The 21,193-nt window shown below is 41.2% G+C and overlaps 2 pseudogenes; both read right to left on the bottom strand.

The window, feature by feature from the left end:
• LOC109827758 overlaps positions 1-3,953 on the bottom strand; it is a 21,385-nt pseudogene extending 17,432 nt beyond the window's left edge.
• Positions 3,954-4,201: 248 nt separating this feature from the next.
• Positions 4,202-9,703, bottom strand: LOC109827757 (annotated as a pseudogene).
• Between the last annotated feature and the right edge of the window lie 11,490 nt (positions 9,704-21,193).

Below are 21,193 nucleotides of genomic sequence, written 5' to 3'. Positions count from 1 at the left end.
CATTAAAGTTTTTGTAGATAACATCTAATCAACAAAAAGTTAGTATTCCGTTATAACAAGAGTTGCCTCTCATCTAGAACTGAAAATACCTGTCCATGAGTGTGAGACAACATGGAGATATGAGCATTTTCCTTCGCTAATTTGCATATTGCATCCAACAACTCAATCATCACAAGAAATATGACAGTGTTGAACGCCACCTTCAGTGTCAATGCTTGGGCTAAATTATTTATATCCTCTGATGTACAAGCAAAATGGAAAAACTCTAGTACCTAAAAAAGAATTTTGTAGAATTTGATGTCAAATATTAAGCATCAAATGAAATCTTTGAAATCACAGTTAGTCGTAGTTATAAAAAGAGGAAGCATAGAGTACCCACAACAAGGAACATCAAAAACTCACCTCAGCAATCTCAGCATTGGATTGACATTTCTGTTTCAAGAAGTATTCCACTACCTTAACATCGTGGTTAGTTACTTTTTCAATCTTTTTCACTTCCAGAGCATCAGCTTTGCTGAAGCCACTAACTATACTTTCTAAATAAGACCTGGCATTCTCGCTAAAGTTTTGAAGCTCCTTGATTTCAGGTATTTCTGTTAATTTTAGTAACCATTTTACCTAAAAAGAATCGCTTCAGATTAGCATTTTGCACTAAGTAGCCAACATGAAAATATAACTACAGTGGCCAGCTTTGTCAGATCATGATGGGTAATGGAGAAAGAGGTAAACCTTTTTTACTTGTAAGTTACCTCTTTCTCCATTACCCAAGACATGACTACACTATGACAAGTTTTAATGAAGACTGCTACCTATATCAAAGCAGAGGCTGGACGTTTTGTCAGATTGTAAAAGAAAGCACACTAATAAGCATGACCTAAATAAACAATGTTCGATGGACTCATACAGAAACTGCTAATACTACATCATATGCAAATTTATTAGAAGAGGGGGTGCTATTGTCAGATATGCATGTCAAATATAAATATCCCAATGGTTCACAGGAACATTTTAGGCACAACTTTAAACCTTTTGAGCTAACTAAGGCTTTAAACCTTTTATCTAAATACCTGAGACATATTATGATTTGTAAGCCAGACAAACAAGGATATCCAATCAACAACCACAGTTTCTTCATTCTTTACCAGAAACATTTCTTTATCATTCACTACAAAAATCATTGTAAAATCTACATTTAAATATGAAACCATTATTCTAAAAAAAAAACATAATGTAAGACTAACACTGTGCACTGGTGTTGAATAAAAAAGCACTTATTAAATATGTATTCTTACAGGATAATTGAATGAAAGTTACCTCGACCATTACATGGTAACGGATTAACTCATATTCACTAAAGAATGGGTGCAAATCCTTGACTTTCTGCAAATATCGCCATCTAAAGATGATCGCGACATAATGCTAAAAGACTCAAGATCAACAACCTTCTCTTTACGATGATGCTCCATCTAAAATATTAAAGTTCACACAACCAAAACATATTCAACCAGTTGTCCAAATATGAGGAAATTTGAAGAAAAAGGATCACCAAAAAAATTAGATCATTTCGGATCAAACTTAACCATCATTGAAGATTCATAAGCCCAATTATTGGATTGAATATAGCTCACTATAAATTAAGGACTGCCAAAGGATCATCTCAATTTATTTAAAAAAAATTAAGAACCTGAAATTCAAAATACAAAATACAATAGTGGAAGCCCTATATTACAAATTCAGAAGAAGAAAAAAAAGTGACCTATAGCATATGATATTTATTATTTACTAAAAGTTTTATGCTCTATCCCAAAATATTCCCTCCCGTAAACTTATAAAAAATCCTATCTTTATTCAAAAATTCAAAAGATGCCTCTTTTGAGAAACATTTCAAGATTATAGTATATGAGATTTAAGAAAACTTAGCAACAAAATAATCACAAAAAAGCAAAAAACAAGCATGTAGTCAATAAAAGGCATGGCTTGTGCTCATGAAAATTCCCCAGCTAGGAAACCGAGAATGTAAATCTTTACTTTCGTAGTCGTGACTCCTTCTGAACTGCTCAACGAAACCCTAAGTAGTTCGAATCGCCGAGGAGGGGTGGGCTGAATCCGAAACCCTAGCTGGCATGATCGTATGCTGATCGAAGATGAAGAGGGAGAGCAGGAAAAGCGCGGCAAGAAAGCGAACGGGGCTCGAGGGGGTGATAATAGCTTTTCCTTGGAGTTACAGACGAGATCGAAACCCTAACCCTAGATTTTTTAGGGGGGAATTTGTTCGGGGTTTAGTGGAGCGGGAAAAAGGAGCCGCCTTTTTTTAAGGAATCGGAGAGAATGAGGAGTGAGCGCCTTGATTCATTTTATACGTGTTTCCTGTGGAGGTTAGGTTTAGTTCATCAGACATTTTCCTTAAAAGGTAGCTAAATGATGGATAATCTAATAATGCATATAGATTTTTGGATCATTAATATTTAGAAGTCGTCAACCATAGTCATTAATAATATCATTGTCATCAATCTATGTTCTTTTTCAAATTTCTGTAAAATATTATTGAGGAGATCACATGGCTGCCATGTTTGCAAAAAATAGTAATAAGTTTCATACAAACGTGTATGTTGAACTTGTGATTTCTCTAATTTTTTACTGAACATGGTAGGGTCAGATCATTGTCACGTCAGCAAAATCTTATGATGAATGTATTGTTAAGAATCACCAGTGTTAACTTTCATAAATATTAAAGGCGCTAAGAGTATTTGGGTGGTAGTGGTACATATAATCAGGCTGTTTTTTGTACGGCCGCTTGCTTATTGTAGTACAAATAGCTCATTTTTCTTTTCTTTTTTTCCTTTTTTCTCTTTCCTTCATTTCTCAAAACTCTTCATACTTATCATAATAATAGTTGCATGAGATCCCAAGCTATAGGCACTATTTCTGATAAAAGAACAGAATATTAAGCTGATAAAACTTAAGTTAATTCAAGTAGTAATGAGAAAAACTTGATATAACAGCTATCACGAAATTCAACAGAACAATAAACTTTTTACTATCAATAGGTTTTGCCAAATATTTACTCTTCGAGTTCAAGCAAACTATACTCTTTGGAGGCACATTAGAGAAAGAACTAGAATGATTTTTGTAAGTGATTTTTGTTTTTGCATATTTAGATGTTGATTTTGCATATTTTGATGTAATTAGAGAAGCAACTGTATTTTTTGGATCTGGATTCTCTTTACTTATGTGATAATAAACATGGTCTAATTCTCTCAATCCTTACCATGTATCTCAATTCTTACAGACGAGATCACGCCACATAAAATTTCCACCGGATATTTTGATAGTTGTTTTAGTAGTTTCAAGAGCATACAAATGTTAAAGATTGAGAGAGTAGAACAGGACAACAACTAACTGCATCTAAATATGTAAAAAACAAGAAATCTATATTGTGAACAAAAGAGAATACTAAGGCATAATCGTCCCACCAACACTAGTATACCACACATGGGTTTGTTGATATTTAAATATTCAAGTACCCAGATACTTTATTTCAAAAGAAAACAACATAAGAATATTGTTCAGATCGCATAAACAAGAATTACTATTGCATCCTACGGAAGGGGTAGCAACCAAAAATCAATATAAATATAAGTGTCGAGGTAAACAAACTTCAAGTATTTCAAATGAAAACAAACTATCAAGGAGACAATTGACACAAGGGGGAAAAACCTTCATGGGGGCATAAATCCAATATTCAAATCCCCCGACTTACAATATAACAGCCAAAGCATTCTGATTCCTATATGTTGATCACAAATACAAGTACCAGGAGAATATAAAATACAATTGACACAAGGAGAATACAATGAACTTAGCAATACATGGAAGCATACTCGTGTTGCTTCACCAGAATCCATTTCTAGTATTTGAATCCTCCTGCTTCCAATTTTCTTCCTCCAGGCCATTAGTAAAAGAACCAAATGAAACTGATTGCACTGGTATAAATATCACCCAACAATGCTACAAGCTTATTCAATTTCGTTTTCCTTTTGTTAATTTACCCTTGCAAGCTTAAACAATAATACAAACACAAACGGTTTGTGGTATAACCTGCCTTTGCTCATAATGAAAATGCAAAGGGGAAGTAACATGAACCACGAATAGTTCAATTAGTAAAATTTTCATCTCGTTCATTCAACGTTTGTTTCAACGGCTATAAAAGCCTGAACCTATTCACCAAATCCACATGATCGTCGATAGACTTAGACAACTTCTCTGCTTCTCCAATGTATGACTGGGGAGTCAAATTCAAGAGAACGCTCTTTGCTTCTTCTGGCAATTGCAAGCAATTAGTAAACTTTTGAATTCTCTCCTTGCTGACAACTCTTCCTCTGGTGAGATCCTTCAGCTTCTCATATGCCTCTGGGACGTTGTATCTGTGCATAACCTAATGTAAGAAAATTAACGAGATAGAGTCCATCAGCAACAAGGGTCTCTTTTATTCTTTAATATTATTGGTTATTTTGATGTTGATTGAGCAAATGATACTCTTGATAGTGTCTCGTTGGTAGATATTGTACTTTTATTGGAGGAATATGGTGATCTCATGATGAAGCAGACTATCGTGCCATGATTTATTGCTAAAGTTGATTATCAATTTATGGCTCTCGCTGCTGGAGGGATTATGTTGATTAAATACCTTCATCAGGAGATAGGTGTGTTTCTACCTCAGGCTATGGAAATACATCTTAATAATCAGGTTCTGGCGTATATTGCCAATGGTACAAACTAAATCTCAAGAGAATAGGAAGCATATAAAGGTTGATTGTCACTTCATTATGAAATGATATTGAGCAAATTGTCACTTCACATATCAATTTAGACAGATAGGTAACAATTTCGCTAAAACATTACCTATTTTGGGGGGGTTGGGAGGGAGGAAGGGGAAGGGAAATTTTTGCTTAGATTTAACTAGCTAAAAATGACAGGTCTATATGCTCTTCCAGCTTAAGAAGGAATGCTAGAATAATAGTTTGTAACTAGACCATCATTGAGACTTAATGTAATTATATTCTATTTGTTTTCGAGTGAAAATACCCCTCTCATATAGTGAAAATGCTGGGGGAGGTGGAATTAGATGTCCTATATAAAACCTTCAAAAACAATACAACATAGCAGTCATAATAAAGTCTATGTTGAATTTTTTTCAACAATCACATGGGCTACTGCAGAAGCCCATGTTTTCAATTTTTTGTCAAAAGTTGTGGGCCCCACTGAAGAAAATTTAAGACGTGGATCCCACGAGCATAGTAAAATATTATAATTTTATTAGTACATAGTATTTTCCCAAACGCTATAAATAGACCCCAAATCCTTAAGGAAAATTCATTCCAAAAATAACAATCAATATATACAGATATATATGTTGTAGAATAGCATGTGCTCGTAGGAAGAGTGCCTAGACCGAGAAGGTCTTATAGATCGAGGAGATCTTTGTCTTATAGATCGAGGAGATCTTTGCCTGATAGATCGATGAGATTTTTACCTTATAGATCGAGTACATCTTGATAGTACTGGGTCGGTGCACACCAAAGTACTGGACTGTTGTTCCTGGAAGCAATTTGGCATTGGGATCATTGCACCGGAGTAGGCCAAATAATGCTATAACCACAGCGTTTTACAAACGCACAGCAGATGAGTTGGAAAATTTTAAATTACTGCAGTTTAGTTTTCTATTTAGTTTTTGCTGTTATATATCTGTATTATTCTAGATTTAACCATAGACGCTTATAGTCTAAAGGGAAGTGCAGTGCACTATCAGGAATTATTGTTTGTATTGGTTCTGCAAGAACCTCCCACACCTGGTCCAGGTCTTCATTGAGACGAGACTCATTTACCTATACATGATGAAGAAGAAATAAAGAATTAAGAAATGAAGAGAGTTACAAAGTAGTATAATTTCATGAGTCATGTCATTATTAAATCTGTAATTTGGAATGAGACATATTGATGGCACTGTATCAAAAATGTACAATCAAAGTAAAATTACTTTAAAATAAGGAGCTTTAAACTTCAAACTAACTTAGCCAAGTTTTAGAATAAACTTGATTAAATGTAGGGGTGGCAAATTATAACCCGACCCGTCAACCCGATCCGACCCGCCCCGTTTATATTGGGTATGGTTCGAGTTATATGGGTCGAGTCATAAATGAGTCAACCCGAACTGACCCGTTTATTAGATGGGTAAATTAGGGTTGACCCGAACTGACCCGTGTAACCCAATACCGACCCGTTTAATTCTAAATGGGTTGCAAACTCCAAATATGAAGATCATCTTCGTCTTCTTCATCCTCCTCCTTCTCCTCTCTCTCCTCTTCCTTCGACACCCAGTTTCCCGCCAGGTCCAGCGTCTCCGGCATGGTCGGTCGCATCTCAGCCCTCATCGATAGCGAGCCAGCGTTTCAACGGTCAAGATCAATCACGTTTTTGCTTGTACGAACGAGATTGGAGGCGGATAAGGGGAGGTCAAGGAAGGGGAGGAAATGGGTGCCCGACGTGATCTGCGACCTGGCGAGCTGCGAGAAGCTGGAGAACCAATCGTTGTTGGGGAACTACTTCACCTCGATAGGGGAGAACTATTAGGATCTGGTCAAGAATGGAGCTCTGGATCTGAGGAGGAACTACGTTGCGGTGTTGAAGGGTCAGAGGTCAGCCTGGGAGTGTGCTGGTTTTTTCTAAAGCCCAGGTTCTGTCCGGTTTTGACTTTTATGCCGTGCGAGGATCAGAGGGATTGGGGGGTTCGTCGGAGTGAGGCGATGGCCAAAAAGGCGAGGACCATGGTTTACAATGCTGTGAATAAGTGGCAACCTAATCCTTAATTAGGATTGTTTTTTAAAAGGGTCAATCTCTTGTACAATCTATGTAGCAACATTGCATATTTTGACTTGTGATTATCAAAAGAGTCAAAAGAATTTCATCTTGATCTGTATAGTATCCACGATATTAAACTGAGATTTGATAAATGGGTCATTCGGGTTATATGGGTTGGGTCGGGTAACCCGTTTAATAAAAGGGTCGAATCGCATTGACTCATTTGTTAAACGGGTCCGGTGAGGTCACACTTATACGGGTTGGGTCAACTATGACCCTACCCGACCCATTTGCCAAGCCTAATTAAATGTTAACATTGGGATTGTATTTATACGTCGGCAGTATATTGAACAAAAAAGGAGCTTTTGCCACGTTTAGATGTATCTTTCTTCGCATCAACTACTCGAACGTATAGGCAAAGATGTATCTTTCTTCGCATCAACTACTCGAACGTATAGGCAAAAAATTTTCAAAAGAATCACGCCAGATAGCATTGTTATGGATCCCAAATAATAGATCTAAAGGAAATTGAAAAGGATAGCAAAGACATAGTTCATACAATATTTTTGAGGGAAATGGTTAGTAAAATTTTAGAAAAGAAATACTTATATAGAAAAAAACTTAAACATCCATAAAATCATATATATTATTAGATGGATGTACATTGGATAGAAATTATGTTGACAGCAAGACAAGAATTCATCTTTAAATAGATCCACGTTTCTATGATCTTGTAATTCACAGAATTTAGCATCTTGCATTTGTGACGAATTCAAATTCAACATTTGCCTAACCCGAATAGTTAAAGCAAGAACAGAACAAACAACATACATGAAGCAAAGAACGACGACAGCGACACATTTCCTACTAATAACACATCTAGCTTTATATCTAATTCTCTAGTGATAACCATCTCATACAGATTTTACTACTAACCTGAAGCTTTCGGATTCCTTGTAGTACACTTTTGTATGCCAAGAGAGAATACCCAGATCCAATACCCAAATTCCTCAAATTAGTAGAATCGGTCAAATCCCTCTGACAATGATTACACATGCAATAAGTATAGTATCACTTCACCAAAATGAAACACTAAGACGTGTTTTTTGAACTGTGATATAGCACTGAACTTCACATTAGGTACTCCTCAAGAACCATGAATAAAGATGGAAAAGTAAATGATACACACCTGCATACGAGAGATGGGCAATTTCGAGCTGAGAGCTAGCAGATAAAATAGCATTAGCCAAACACAAGTTGCCCTCACTATTGTCAAAATCAATGGGATTAACTTTATGAGGCATAGTAGAAGATCCAATCTCCCCAGCCTTAGTCATCTGGAAAGCAAAATTATCATGAAATCGTTTAGTTCCAAATTGAAGATCCAATCTCCCCAGCCTTAGTCATCTGGAAAGCAAAATTATCATGAAATCGTTTAGTTCCAAATTAGAAGTTTGGGAGCTAAAATAGGTCCTAATATTTTAGGGGTATAGTGGTCAAGCATAAGAAAGTTATTTGTTTAAAATAACCTAACGAAATATAGCTCCATATATCCCCGATCAAAATCGGTCAAGATGTTATTAAACTGAACAACTGCATTGAAAAGCTTTGTGATATAGTCATGCGGCTCAATATGTATACGGAGCAAGCAACAGGCTCAGATAGAGAGTATGCATGCAAGCCAAGTGGCATTCCATTCATAGGCTACATTGACATAACCTTTCAGACAACACAAATTTAACAAAATTATTAGCTGGCGCTGCAATTCCATTATTATTTATGCACTAACCGGTTGGTTGAGAATAGACTAATTGATAAATGTACTATAATTCTATGATAGATGGATAACCTGCAAGTGTATCTACTTATTATCAAGCATGCACATGATAGTATCTACTTACTATATGAATCACCTTTTGTAAACTCTTGAAACGTGAAATGGCAAAAAAAAAACCTACATTTTAGTCACTTGAGTCGATTGCAAAACTCATATTAAAGAAAATCCTGAGGCTTTATTAGTTATACACTTTTACAGTTTGTATAGTTGCCTAAATCTTCACGAGGACTATTTACTAGTAAACGAGTTCAAGTAAGAGAACAATGAATACAAGCAGCAATGTCAAAAAAGTATAGGTAAATAAAGTACTCCTCCTATTAATGAAACATATCCAAGTCATCCACAAAAAAAAACCATATCAAAATCGTCTATGCACTACTTAGTTACGCAAAAAAAATATCCATCAAGCTGAAATGAATCAGATAGGTAAAACTTTGCAAAGAGAAAAGTAGTAGAAGTAAATAAACATGCCTGTGTCATGTAAGGGTTGAAACGTAACCCCAAAGAGGTCACGAACTCAGCTGCAACAGTTTTTATTCCTTCACTTAAAAAAGTTACTTGCAATTTTTTAAAGTTCAAGGTAATATCCTCCAGTGTTTTCATCCAATCTGCTCCTAAAACAATTTGGCTCCCTCCCATAGGCATAACCAAAAAATCAATCAATATTTGCACTCCCTGACAATCTAGCTTGACTTTCTGACAGACCCCAGCTCCCTTAATCAACTCTCCACTAGCCACCAAAACGTTTGAATCCTTAGACTCTGTCACATTCAATCCCAGTCTCTTCACTAGTTTAGCAATGATAAAGTTGTGAGTAGACCCAGAATCTATAAGAATACTAACAGCTTGATTCTTGTAATAACCCATTACTCTTATAGTATGAGCAACACTGATTCCATTTAATGCCTGAACTGATATAGAAGGAGCCCCTTGAATCAGGTTTTCAGCTAATTCAACAGCCATAATTTCTTCTCCCACTGCACCACAGTCCTCTTCATTTTCTTCCATCTGTCCATCTAAGACCCCTTCCAATATGAAGAGTTACTTTCCCTTGCACTGGTGTCCTCTATGCCACTTCTCATCACAGGTAAAACACAAATTTTGGCTTCTTCTTCTTTGTATTTCTTCAGGGGATATTTTCTTGAACTGGGTAGTTGGATGAGGATTTTCTTTAATAGGTATATTGTGAGGAATGTTAACTGAGTGCCCTCCTTGATTGTGTACATTCTAATTACCTATTAAACGTGACTTTGAAGATGAAGGAAAAATCAAACCTCACCAACCCTCTCTCTGGCGTTTTTTCAATTGTCAAAACTCACCAACCATTTTGTATTATTTTATTAATATTTTGAGCTTATAAAACGGAGGTTGTGGAGAGTTCTCAGAGCATGAACAAACTCAGAGAAAGAAAAGAAAAGAGTTGAATAGGGAGAGAAGAGAGTGAGATAGAAAGAGTCCTCTTTCTTTGTGAGAGTCTCGGGTTAGAGAGTGGTCTCCTCTTTTGTAATATTCTCTTTTGGTTATTAGTGAAGTTCTCTGTTGTTCTCACCCGTGGACGTAGGTCATATTGACCGAACCACGTTAAATCCTTATGTGTTGTTTTCTTTTTGTCCACTCTTGTATATGAAGCCCCTCCACTGCAATAAACTGGTATCAGAGCTGCTTACAGTATGTGTATCTGCTTATCGTATGCTCTGTAGCTGTCACTAAAAGTGGATCCTCCACATCAAAAAATAAGCTAGATTATCATTTACTCTTTAAAGGTACTGGGTACTATTCACGTGTACGGTCCTATTCAAAAGTATTGTTAGTATTCATACGTATGGTTACTATTCATATGTACAGTTACTGTTCACAAATACGGCTACTATTCATAAATACAATTACTGTTCTAGTTGGCTTCAAGATGTCTTCTACAAAATACAAAGTGGAGAAATTCGATGGGAGAAACAGCTTCAGTTTGTGGAGAGTAAAAATGAGGGCTCTCCTAGTACAACAAGGACTGTTCAAGGTCTTGTCCGGAAAGGATAAGTTGCTGAAATCTATGACCGATGATGAGAAAGAAGAGCTGGAGATGAAGGCGCATAGTGCCATACAGCTCTGTTTGGCCGATGAGGTCCTGCGGGAGGTTGCAAATGAAGATACCGCCGCCAGCTTATGACTCAAGTTGGAGAGCTTGTACATGACAAAATCTCTAACAAACAAGCTATACTTGAAGCAACGCCTCTTCACCCTTCGCATGAAGGAAGGTATGCGAATTAAAGACTACTTAGATGAACTTAACACTATTCTTATTGTAGGCATCGAAAACTGCCTATAGGTCTCCACGAACAGCTCAGTGTTAAAGAGCAACGATGAACGTCACTATCCGATCCACAGGAGTTTGATTGACGTCGATGAACGATTGAAGTGAATCGACGAACTACATGAGCTGACAGAATTTCGGGATAACGAAGGCACGGGCTAATCGAGAGCCGGGCTAATCGAGAGCCCCGCGATGTTACGAAAAGAACAACGCCCTTCGAGTCTCGTTCATTCTACAGATAATCCAACCATTGGAACGGATCGAACTCTTCATCAAGCTTCCAACGCACTTGGAATCACTCAAATCCGAGTTCGGACGAAGAAGTTACGGCGAAAACAATCGAATGCACCTCAACGGACGTCTCAGGAATTCCAAAACACCCCCAGGGGTGTCTCGGAAATTCTGAGACACCCCAGGGGTGTCTCGGAATTTCCGAGACACCCTAGGGGTGTCTCGGATTTTCTGAGACACCCCCAGGGGTGTCTAGGCACCCTAGGTGTCCCCATTGCCTATAAATAGCAACCTAAGGCCACATTTTTGGAGGATCTGGAGTTTTGGAGAGAAATAGGCGAAGCCCTGCTGCAGTGAAGACTGATCGAGCAAGTTCTTCATCAGATCTACCTCACCCGTTCCCGATCCTTAGTATTATCCCTTGGCGATTAATACTAAGAAGAGCAAATATCTCGCGTTAGCCGAGATAGGCGCTTCAAGTTTCTAGATCCCCTCACGGATCGACGAAGCTCTGTCCGATTGATCCGGACCAGATCTGATTGCCAGGTAGTCCACGGATATCAACGTCCCCGTCACAGGCCAAAGACCCACGCAAGCAAGAGACGACGAACGGATCTTGCGTTTATTTTCGAAAAGTTGTAATTTTTATTTTTGTTATTTGAATTTCATTTGTAACATTTGAAGTTTTAATGAAATCAATGATGAAGGCAACTTTTTCTGAAAACAAGCTGGCGACCACAGTGGGAGCCAACAGCCTCACTGCAGAGGCTGTCGTGACGCAACCGGCATTCAAGATCCGGGTGAATGAAGAGATCGAGTATGAGTTCGATCAGCAGAAGTTTGAAGAGTACCTCTCTTCCTCCTCCTCCAGATCCGCCTCTCCGAACAGGCGCAGGAAGGCATCCTCTTCCAGAAATGTTCGCGGGACCTTCGGCTCGAAGATCCAAGATCCAATTGCCGCCGCTGCGCCCGCACCACGCGACGTCCCCACGTCGTCCAACGTGGTCGAGACCGCAGATCCGGACTTCTCCTCCGCCGAGAAGATGGCTACTGAAGACGCTCCAGCATTGTCAAAGAGAGCACGCCAAAGACGGCGTCAACGCCTTGCTCGTCAGCTGGCCAAGGCTTTGGAGCCAATGGACGGGATCCGCTACAATGAGGATCTAAAGTCCAGACAACGCCAAGAGCAACAACGCCGGACAACTAACTCCTGTTCTAAAGCAGAGACAAATGAATGGGTCCGCGTCAAGAGGAATCGCTCCACGCTCGAGGAGCGAATCAAGAAACGTCGCGCCTTGCTTGCGCATGCCCGAGTCCTTCTGCAGAAGGCGGAAGAGATGCAGAAAGAAGAGGCGGTCAAAAAGCCGTCCACACATAAACGGGTTTGGGTACCAAAGTCAAAATTGGCACCTAAGACAAAAGTGGGTGGAGTTATCACCCAAACTTCTTCAAATCCAGGTCCCATTCCCGCACTTCCTACGGAGTTAGGCAAGAACGTGGATCCTTCAAAATCAAGGATTCCTTTGAAAGATCGCCTCGGTCCCTTACCGGAGAACCGAGGTAAGGCACCTGTCAAGGAGCGATTGGGACCATTAAAAAGTCCCCAAACAACAAACCTGACTGGGGGTCGTGCTAATCCCCCCAAGAAAGATAACAAAGGGAAAGCCCCTGTTTCCGACCGCATTGGATTGCGTGTCGAAGTTCAAGAGCCCGTTAAGTTTTTACGCTCACAAAAGCGTGGACTTGAACGAGCGACTTTTGAAAACGCTAATAAAGCGTCATATCCTCAGAAGGAAACACATTCGTCTGATGATGATTGTGTTATACCTGGGAAGTCATGCCAACACTCTATGGGTTGCTCCAGTTATCAAACTGATGAGTTGTACTATAGAGCTGGGGGTGCGAGTAAGTCTCAAAAGAGATGCGCTCAAGACACGGAGTCTCACTGTCCGTGTGCCAACATCATCAAGGCGGTGTTGTCAAAATGCTGCTGTTCTGAAACCCTAAAGAGAGTCTCGATGTTCGAGAGAATTTCTAAGCCGAGGCGTTTTCATGGGAAGAAGTTCGATCGACAAGAGGACGAATACCTAGAAGTGTCGGCTAATATGACCGGCAGAGGGAAATCAACGCGACACTTCAACCCAGACCGGCTCGCCGGAGTATCCCAGCGTGTGACTCGATCGCGATCAAGGATCAATACGCGAAAGAATTACCAAAGGATGCAAAAGGGACTTCCTTTGGAAGAGGAGGTGTCAGATGCTAGTTCAGACTCCTACTCGGCCATAGCATCCGATGACACGGCGTCTAGTGCGGGACAGCCTTACGAATCACTTATGATCAGCGCCGAACAAGTAAACAAGATGCTTGAAGAGGCCCTGACTAAGCAGAAGGAAGCTTTCAAGTTCGAGATGGAGATGGCCATGCAGCAGATGAGAGAGATGTATGACCAACAAATCGCGGCTCTGACGACTCACCAAGGAGGACCCAGTCGTCGCAATCAAGAGGAGAATGAACGGGAAGAGGACAATGTTAACATAACTATCCCTCCTGTCAACAACAATAACGGAGGCGGTCCCTCGGATGATAAAGAGGACCACGTTACTTCTCCTAGAAGCCACTCGAAGACAGATACGAGTGAAGACAAGAAAATGAAGGACTTAGAGAGCAAAATCAACGCATTGATGAATGCTCAAGAGGTGAAGAGGTCCGGCATACCATGTCCATACCCAAGGGAGTGGGAATCAATTCCATATCCGGCAAAGTTCAATTTAATCAACTTTACGCCGTTTGATGGAAAGGGTTCCCCTACCCAACACTTAATATATTTTAAGTCCCACCTAGGAATAATTTCTGGGAATGAACCTCTTATGGTGCGGTCATTCGTCGGCACTCTTCGCGGAGCAGCCTTCGACTGGTATCGCCGTCTCAAGCCCGGGAGTATCAGCAGTTGGGACGACATGGAAGATATGTTTTTGACAAACTTCTTCGATGACGACACCGAAATCTCAATCGGTACACTATTCGATGAGAAGCAGAAGAATGGTGAGACGGTCGAAAACTTCGTGAAGAGGTTCCGAAACAAAGCAATGAATTGCAGGGACCCGGTCAGCGAAGATTTCATCCTCGAGACTTGTCACAATAATCTGTCATTGGACATCCTCGAAGCTATGGTAATGGCACCGCCAAAGACCTGGAAGGATCTAAAGGTGCGAGGAGAAAGAGCCGAACGATTCCTTAAAAGGAAGAAGGCGGAAAGGGGCCAAATAGCTAATAATGCCCCGCAAGAGAACTTTGTCCATAAGGGAAAAGCACATGCGAATGCTGTGGACGCGAATCAAACATTCGAGGTGCAAGCACAACCGCAACAGCGGCAACAAAAGGCGCCTCAACAATCAAGGTCACAACAGCAATCCCGAAGGCAGCAAAAGACTTCGGAACCGAAACTCCAAAAAGAATACTCCTTCAAAGACGAAGATGTTCTAGCCATCTTCAAATCCCTCCTCGAAAGTAACAAGATCAAGCTACCACCTATCACAAATCAGGAGGAAGCTGACAACACGACTGATCCAAAGTACTGTGCATACCACAGGAGGGTCCTTCATCCCACCAAGGATTGCTTTACTCTCAAGAATAACATTCAGACCTTGGTTGAAGCCGGCGTTATAACGCTAAGGTAAGCCAATTGAGAACGGCAAGACTCCAAAGAGTATACGAGTATAAACTGTTTCTCAATCCTCCAACAAGCGCATGAGGTTAAACTGCTTCCTTACATACTCCAACAGGTATATGAGTCTAAACTGTTTCCTTTCTTTCACGGGAAGTTCCTGGAGAATACTAAGCCTGATATTCTTAAGAATAACCCGGACACCCAACTGAGTACAATGTCGGACCCAGTTCCACAAGGGAAGCTGGGGGTGGATTATTCATGTATCGGGAAGTTCTCGAAAGAATACCACGGGTGATATTCTTAGGGATAACCCAGTCACTGTAAAAGATGAATAAGAAATCCACGTTCGAACTCCGAACGCCGAAATGTTTCTTCTTGTCAAACTCTAACTCTCATGAGTTATTTTTGTGAGATGAGATCCAATCCTCTGATAGGTTAATCTTTCCTCACCAAACCATCTGCTAATCAAACCAATTGATGGTGGATCCACTAAAATTTCCATCTGCCAGTCATTGCCATTTCTCAGACTCAACATGTTAGGTCCTAATCACCTAGCATTAAAGTCTTCCTTTGAGTGATAATACGAGTTGGCACTTTCTTTGCTACCCGTATTCCACTTTCTTTGCTTTCAGGTCAAACCTATAAAAGTTAGGGCCGAAGCCAAATTCCTCTCTCGATTCCTTCCATGAACGAGAGGTCCACTTTAAATTGAGCAATCAAACCTATAAAAGTTAGGATTGTTCCCAATCTCACTTAGTCAAACCTACAGATGGTTAGACCGAGTCATTCCTTTTCGATAAACGAAAATCTGCTTTTGTTCTTTTTCCACCAAACCTATAAAAGTTAGGGTCGAAATTGGGCTTTCTCCTTAATGAATGAGGGATTCTTTTGATTCAAATGACCAATCCTATAAAAGTTAGGGTCGTTTGAACCTTTCCGATTCTCGGAGTAGAGATCCCACTCTTAGTTTCATCATTTCGGATTCTGGGGGTGGAGATCCCATCTTGAGTTTCCTTTCCAACTGGAGATAGAATATAAAATTCTTCCTCTTCAGTGCCGGGAGATAGAATATAAAATTCTTCCTCTCCCATTTTCCAGTTCGTCTTTACCCTGAGAAAAGACAAAATTCCCAACTTCCAATCCGTGCACTTTGTGCACGGGGAATTTTATCTCAACTCCTAAATAGAGATAAGCCTACGCCTAATACGCGTTGCCGGTTTAGTCTTTCACCGATTGAAAAAGACACCAGAATCCAGTCTGGGGAATTTTATCCCGAAGCCTAAGTAGGGATGAGTCAACGCCTAATACGCGTTGCCGGTTTAGTCTTTTTCCGTATAAAAAGACACTAGAGTTCGATTCTGGGGAATTTTATCCCGAAGCCTAAGTAGGGATGAGTCAACGCCTAATACGTGTTGTCGGTTTAGTCTTTTTCCGTATAAAAAGACACCAGAGTTCGATTCTGGGGAATTTTATCCCGAAGCCTAAGTAGGGATGAGTCACCGCCTAATACGCGTTGCCGGTTTAGTCTTTCACCGATTGAAAAAGACACAGAGATCTAAACTTGGGGAATTTTATCCCGAAGCCTAAGAAGGGATGAGTCCACACCTAACACGTGCGGCCGGGTAGCCTATTCCCGTAACAAAGGCGAAGTCTATGTATTCAAAATCATAGCATTAAGTCTAAGAGAAGCAATTCTCTTAGCACAACGTTACATGTGAAACGGGTTTTAATAATTCACATGCTAGCCCGATTCAAACGGTAGTCGGTAAAGGCACGTCAAACCCGTTGATGGCTGGGGGTTTGCCAAAAATCCCAAAGTCTATGTCTAACACGCATTGCCGGTTTAGTCTTTCGCCGATTGAAAAAAACACCAAGATCTAAACTTGGGGAATTTTATCCCGAAGCCTAAGAAGGGGTGAGTCCACACCTAACACGTGTGGCCGGGTAGCCTATTCCCGTAACAAAGGCAAAGCCTATGTATTCGACATCATAGCACGAAGTCTAAGAGAATTCACTCTCTTAGCACAACGTTACATGTGAAACGGGTTTTAATAATTCACATGCTAGCCCGATTCAAACGGTAGTCGGTAAAGGCACATCAAACCCGTTGATGGCTGAGAATTTACCAAAAATTCTATAAGTGCGAGTCATTGATGCATCAGCTCTGTTAGTTGGTCTCCTGACTCGATTATCCAACAACTTTTGGTCCTCTTGCATAAAGCACCCCTCAAATTTTCGATCAAATGGACATATAATCCAAATCCTAATTTCAGTCCTTTATTACATGAACACCACCTCAATTCTCCGACCACTTTTGCAAATAAGCCCCCAAAAATATTTCGGCCCATATTTGCACATAAAACCCTCAATAATTTGTGGTCTTTTCGCATGAAGCACCCCTCAAAGTTGTGGCCAAGTGGGTCTAAAGTCCAAGCCTCAAAATTTCAGTCCTATTTTGTATAAAGGCCCCTACAAAATTCAGCCCTCTTTTGCATAAAAGTCCACCAAAATTCGGCCATATTGCAAGTTTTGCATAAAACCCCCAAATACTTCGTGCATACACAACCCATCATCAAAAAATTCTATCTTTCCACAAAACCCAACCTATTTAAGAGGGTTTAAAGAGAAGAGTTTTAATGGGTTTCTTAGAGGGAAACAATGGTGTATTGAGGGAAGGAGGAAGAAGGAGTTTTCTCTTTTGAAAATTTGAAAAAGAAGGGGGAAAACAAAAGGGGAAACAAAATTAAAACAAGAAAGAAAGCAAAGAGGGGGAAAACAAAAATGGAAAGAAGCCAAATGGGGGGGGACCACGGTTTTGTTGAGACACCCCAAGGGGTGTCTCGGCAAAACCGAGACACCCCAAGGGTGTCTCGGTTTTGTTGAGACACCCCTTGGGTGTCTTAACCTAATTTCGACCCCCCCGAACCCTTTTGAAGTCCGAATTGGCCTATTCTTCGCCGGTTGTTGGATATTTCGACGAAATCCACGATAATCAATGCCGAACGATTCGAAACCCAAGGGTCAACGCCGGTCAACGCGTAACACTAGGTCAACGCCAGTCAACGCGTTGCAACCAAAGTCAACGTTTGACGATCCAAAACCCTAGGGTCGACGCCGGTCAACGCGTAACCCCAGGTCAACGCCGTTCAATGCGTTGCGACCACTAGTCAACGTTCGACGATTCGAAACCCTAGGGTCAACGCCGGTCAACGCATAACCCTAGGTCAACGCCAGTCAACGTCAACGCGTAACCCTAGGTCAACGCAGTCAACGCGTTGCGACCAAAAGTCAACATTTGACGATTCGAAACCCTAGGGTCAACGCCGGTCAATGCGTAACCCTAGGTCAACACCAGTCAACGCGTTGCAACCAAAGTCAATGTTTGACGATTCGAAACCCTAGGGTCAACGCCGGTCAATGCGTAACCCTAGGTCAACGCCAGTCAACGCGGAAGATCCAAAACCCTAGGGTCGACGCCGGTCAACGCGTAACCCCAGGTCAACGCCGTTCAATGCGTTGCGACCACTAGTCAACGTTTGACGATTCGAAACCCTAGGGTCAACGCCGGTCAACGCGTAACCCCAGGTCAACGCCAGTCAATGCCAGTCAACGCGTTGCGACCAAAGTCAACGATCGACGATTCGAAACCCTAGGGTCAACGCCGGTCAACGCATAACCCTAGGTCAACGCCAGTCAACGCGTTGCGACCACTAGTCAACATTTGACGATTCGAAACCCTAGGGTCAACGCCGGTCAACGCGTAACCCCAGGTCAACGCCAGTCAACACGTTGCGACCAAAGTCAACGTTTGACGATTCGAAACCCTAGGGTCAACGCCGGTCAACGCGTAACCCTAGGTCAACGCCAGTCAACGCGTTGCGACCACTAGTCAACGTTTGATGATTCGAAACCCTAGGGTCAACGCGTAACCCCAGGTCAACGCCAGTCAACGCGTTGCGACCAAAGTCAACGTTCGACGATTCGAAACCCTAGGGTCAACGCCGGTCAACGCGTAACCCCAGGTCAACGCCGTTCAATGCGTTGCGACCACTAGTCAACGTTTGACGATTCGAAACCCTAGGGTCAACGCCGGTCAACGCGTAACCCTAGGTCAACGCCAGTCAACGCGTTGCGACTTAAGTCAACGTTTGACGATTCAAAACCCTAGGGTCAACGCCGGTCAACGCGTAACCCTAGGTCAATGCCAGTCAACGGGTTGCGACCAAAGTTAACGTTCGACGATTCGAAACTCTAGGGTCAACGCCGGTCAACGCGTAACCCTAGGTCAATGCCAGTCAACGCGTTGCGACAAAAAGTCAACATACGATGATCTGAAACCCTAAGTCAGCACGATGTGACAGAGATAGTCAGTTCAAAGTCAACTCAATGACACGAGCCAAACCCAACTCACTGGTGGTAAACTCGAGACTCCAACGATGGCCAGGCGATAAACGCAGCGTCGGAAGAACTTCGGTTATTCATCAAAGAATTGGATAGACCGAAAATCGAAGGAGTCAAGAGTTGAAGCTAACTGCAGGTCCTTTACACCGACTGAAGGCTGGATCAATCACATCCAAAGTGTTCCAGCCTCTTCTATAAAAGAAACAAGGCCGGAACTCTTTGGAGGGGGTATCTGTAGGCATCGAAAACTGCCTATAGGTCTCCACGAACAGCTCAGTGTTAAAGAGCAACGATGAACATCACTATCCGATCCACAGGAGTTCGATTGATGTCGATGAACGATTGAAGTGAATCGACGAACTACATGAGCTGACAGAATTTCGGGATAACGAAGGCACGGGCTAATCGAGAGCCCCGTGATGTTACGAAAAGAACAACTCATTCTACAGATAATCCAACCACCGGAGCGGATCGAACTCTTCGTCAAGCTTCCAACGTACTTGGAATCACTCAAATCCGAGTTCGGACGAAGAAGTTACGGTGAAAACAATCGAATGCACCTCAACGGACGTCTCAGGAATTCCAAAACACCCCCAGGGGTGTCTCAGAAATTCCGAGACACCCCAGGGGTGTCTCGGAAATTTCGAGACACCCCAAGGTGTCTCGGAAATTTCCGAGACACCCTAGGGGTGTCTAGGCACCCTAGGGGTGTCTAGGCACCCTAGGTGTCCCCATTACCAATAAATAGCAACCTAAGGCCTCATTTTTGGAGGATCTGGAGTTTTGGAGAGAAATAGGCAAAGCCCTGCTGCAGTGAAGACTGATCGAGCAAGTTCTTCATCAGATCTACCTCAGCCGTTCCTGATCCTTAGTATTATCCCTTGGCGATTAATACTAAGAAGAGCAAATATCTCGCGTTAGCCGAGATAGGCGCTTCAAGTTTCTAGATCCCCTCGCGGATCGACGAAGCTCTGTCCGATTTTTCTGGACCAGTTCTTCTAGATCCCCTTGCGGATCGACGAAGTTCTGTCCGATTGATTCGGACCAGATCTGATTGCCAGGTAGTCCACGGATGTCAACGTCCCCGTCACAGGCCAAAGACCCACGCAAGCAAGAGACGACGAACGGATCTTGCGTTTATTTTCGAAAAGTTGTAATTTTTATTTTTGTTATTTGAATTTCATTTGTAACGTTTGAAGTTTTAATGAAATCAATGATGAAGGCAACTTTTTCCGAAAACACTTATGGATTTAAAGAATATTGATGTTAAAATTGACGAAAAAGATCAAGCACTCATCTTGTTATGTTCATTACCTCATTCCTATGAAAATTTTGTCAATAGCATGTTATACGGTAGAGATACACTTTTTTTGGAGGATGTTAAATCAGTATTACATTCAAAAGAGTTAAGGCAGAAAGTGTCTGTCGTAGGAGGAGAGGATCAAGCTGAAGGCTTGTTAGCTTGTGGTCGTCCTAAAAAGGGTGTTGGTGGTAGAGGAAAATCTAGAAACATGTCTAGATCAAAGTCCAGGCCAAGAAGAAATGTTGAATGTTATTACTATCACAAATATGGGCATATAAAACCTAATTGTCCAGCGCACAAAGCAAAGTACAATTCATAGTCGAAGTCTAGGGATGTAAAACATTCAGTTGCCACTATAACTGAATAGTCTTCTATTTCACATGAAGTTCTTTCAGTTAGTGATAATACTCATTCACAAGATGAGTGGGTTCTTGATTCGGGTTGTCCCTACCATATGTGTCCGAATAGGAATTGGTTTGTTATATATCAGTCTTATCGATGGCGGGAATGTCTTATTGGGAAATAACACTCCTTGCAAGACTGTTGGTATCAGATCAATTAAGATTAGAACCCATGATGGTATTGTTAGAA

Source organism: Asparagus officinalis, unplaced genomic scaffold (assembly GCF_001876935.1).
Source record: "Asparagus officinalis unplaced genomic scaffold, Aspof.V1 AsparagusV1_Un408, whole genome shotgun sequence".
In the NCBI taxonomy this organism is placed as follows: domain Eukaryota; kingdom Viridiplantae; phylum Streptophyta; class Magnoliopsida; order Asparagales; family Asparagaceae; genus Asparagus; species Asparagus officinalis.
This window is presented reverse-complemented; position numbering and strand designations above follow the sequence as displayed.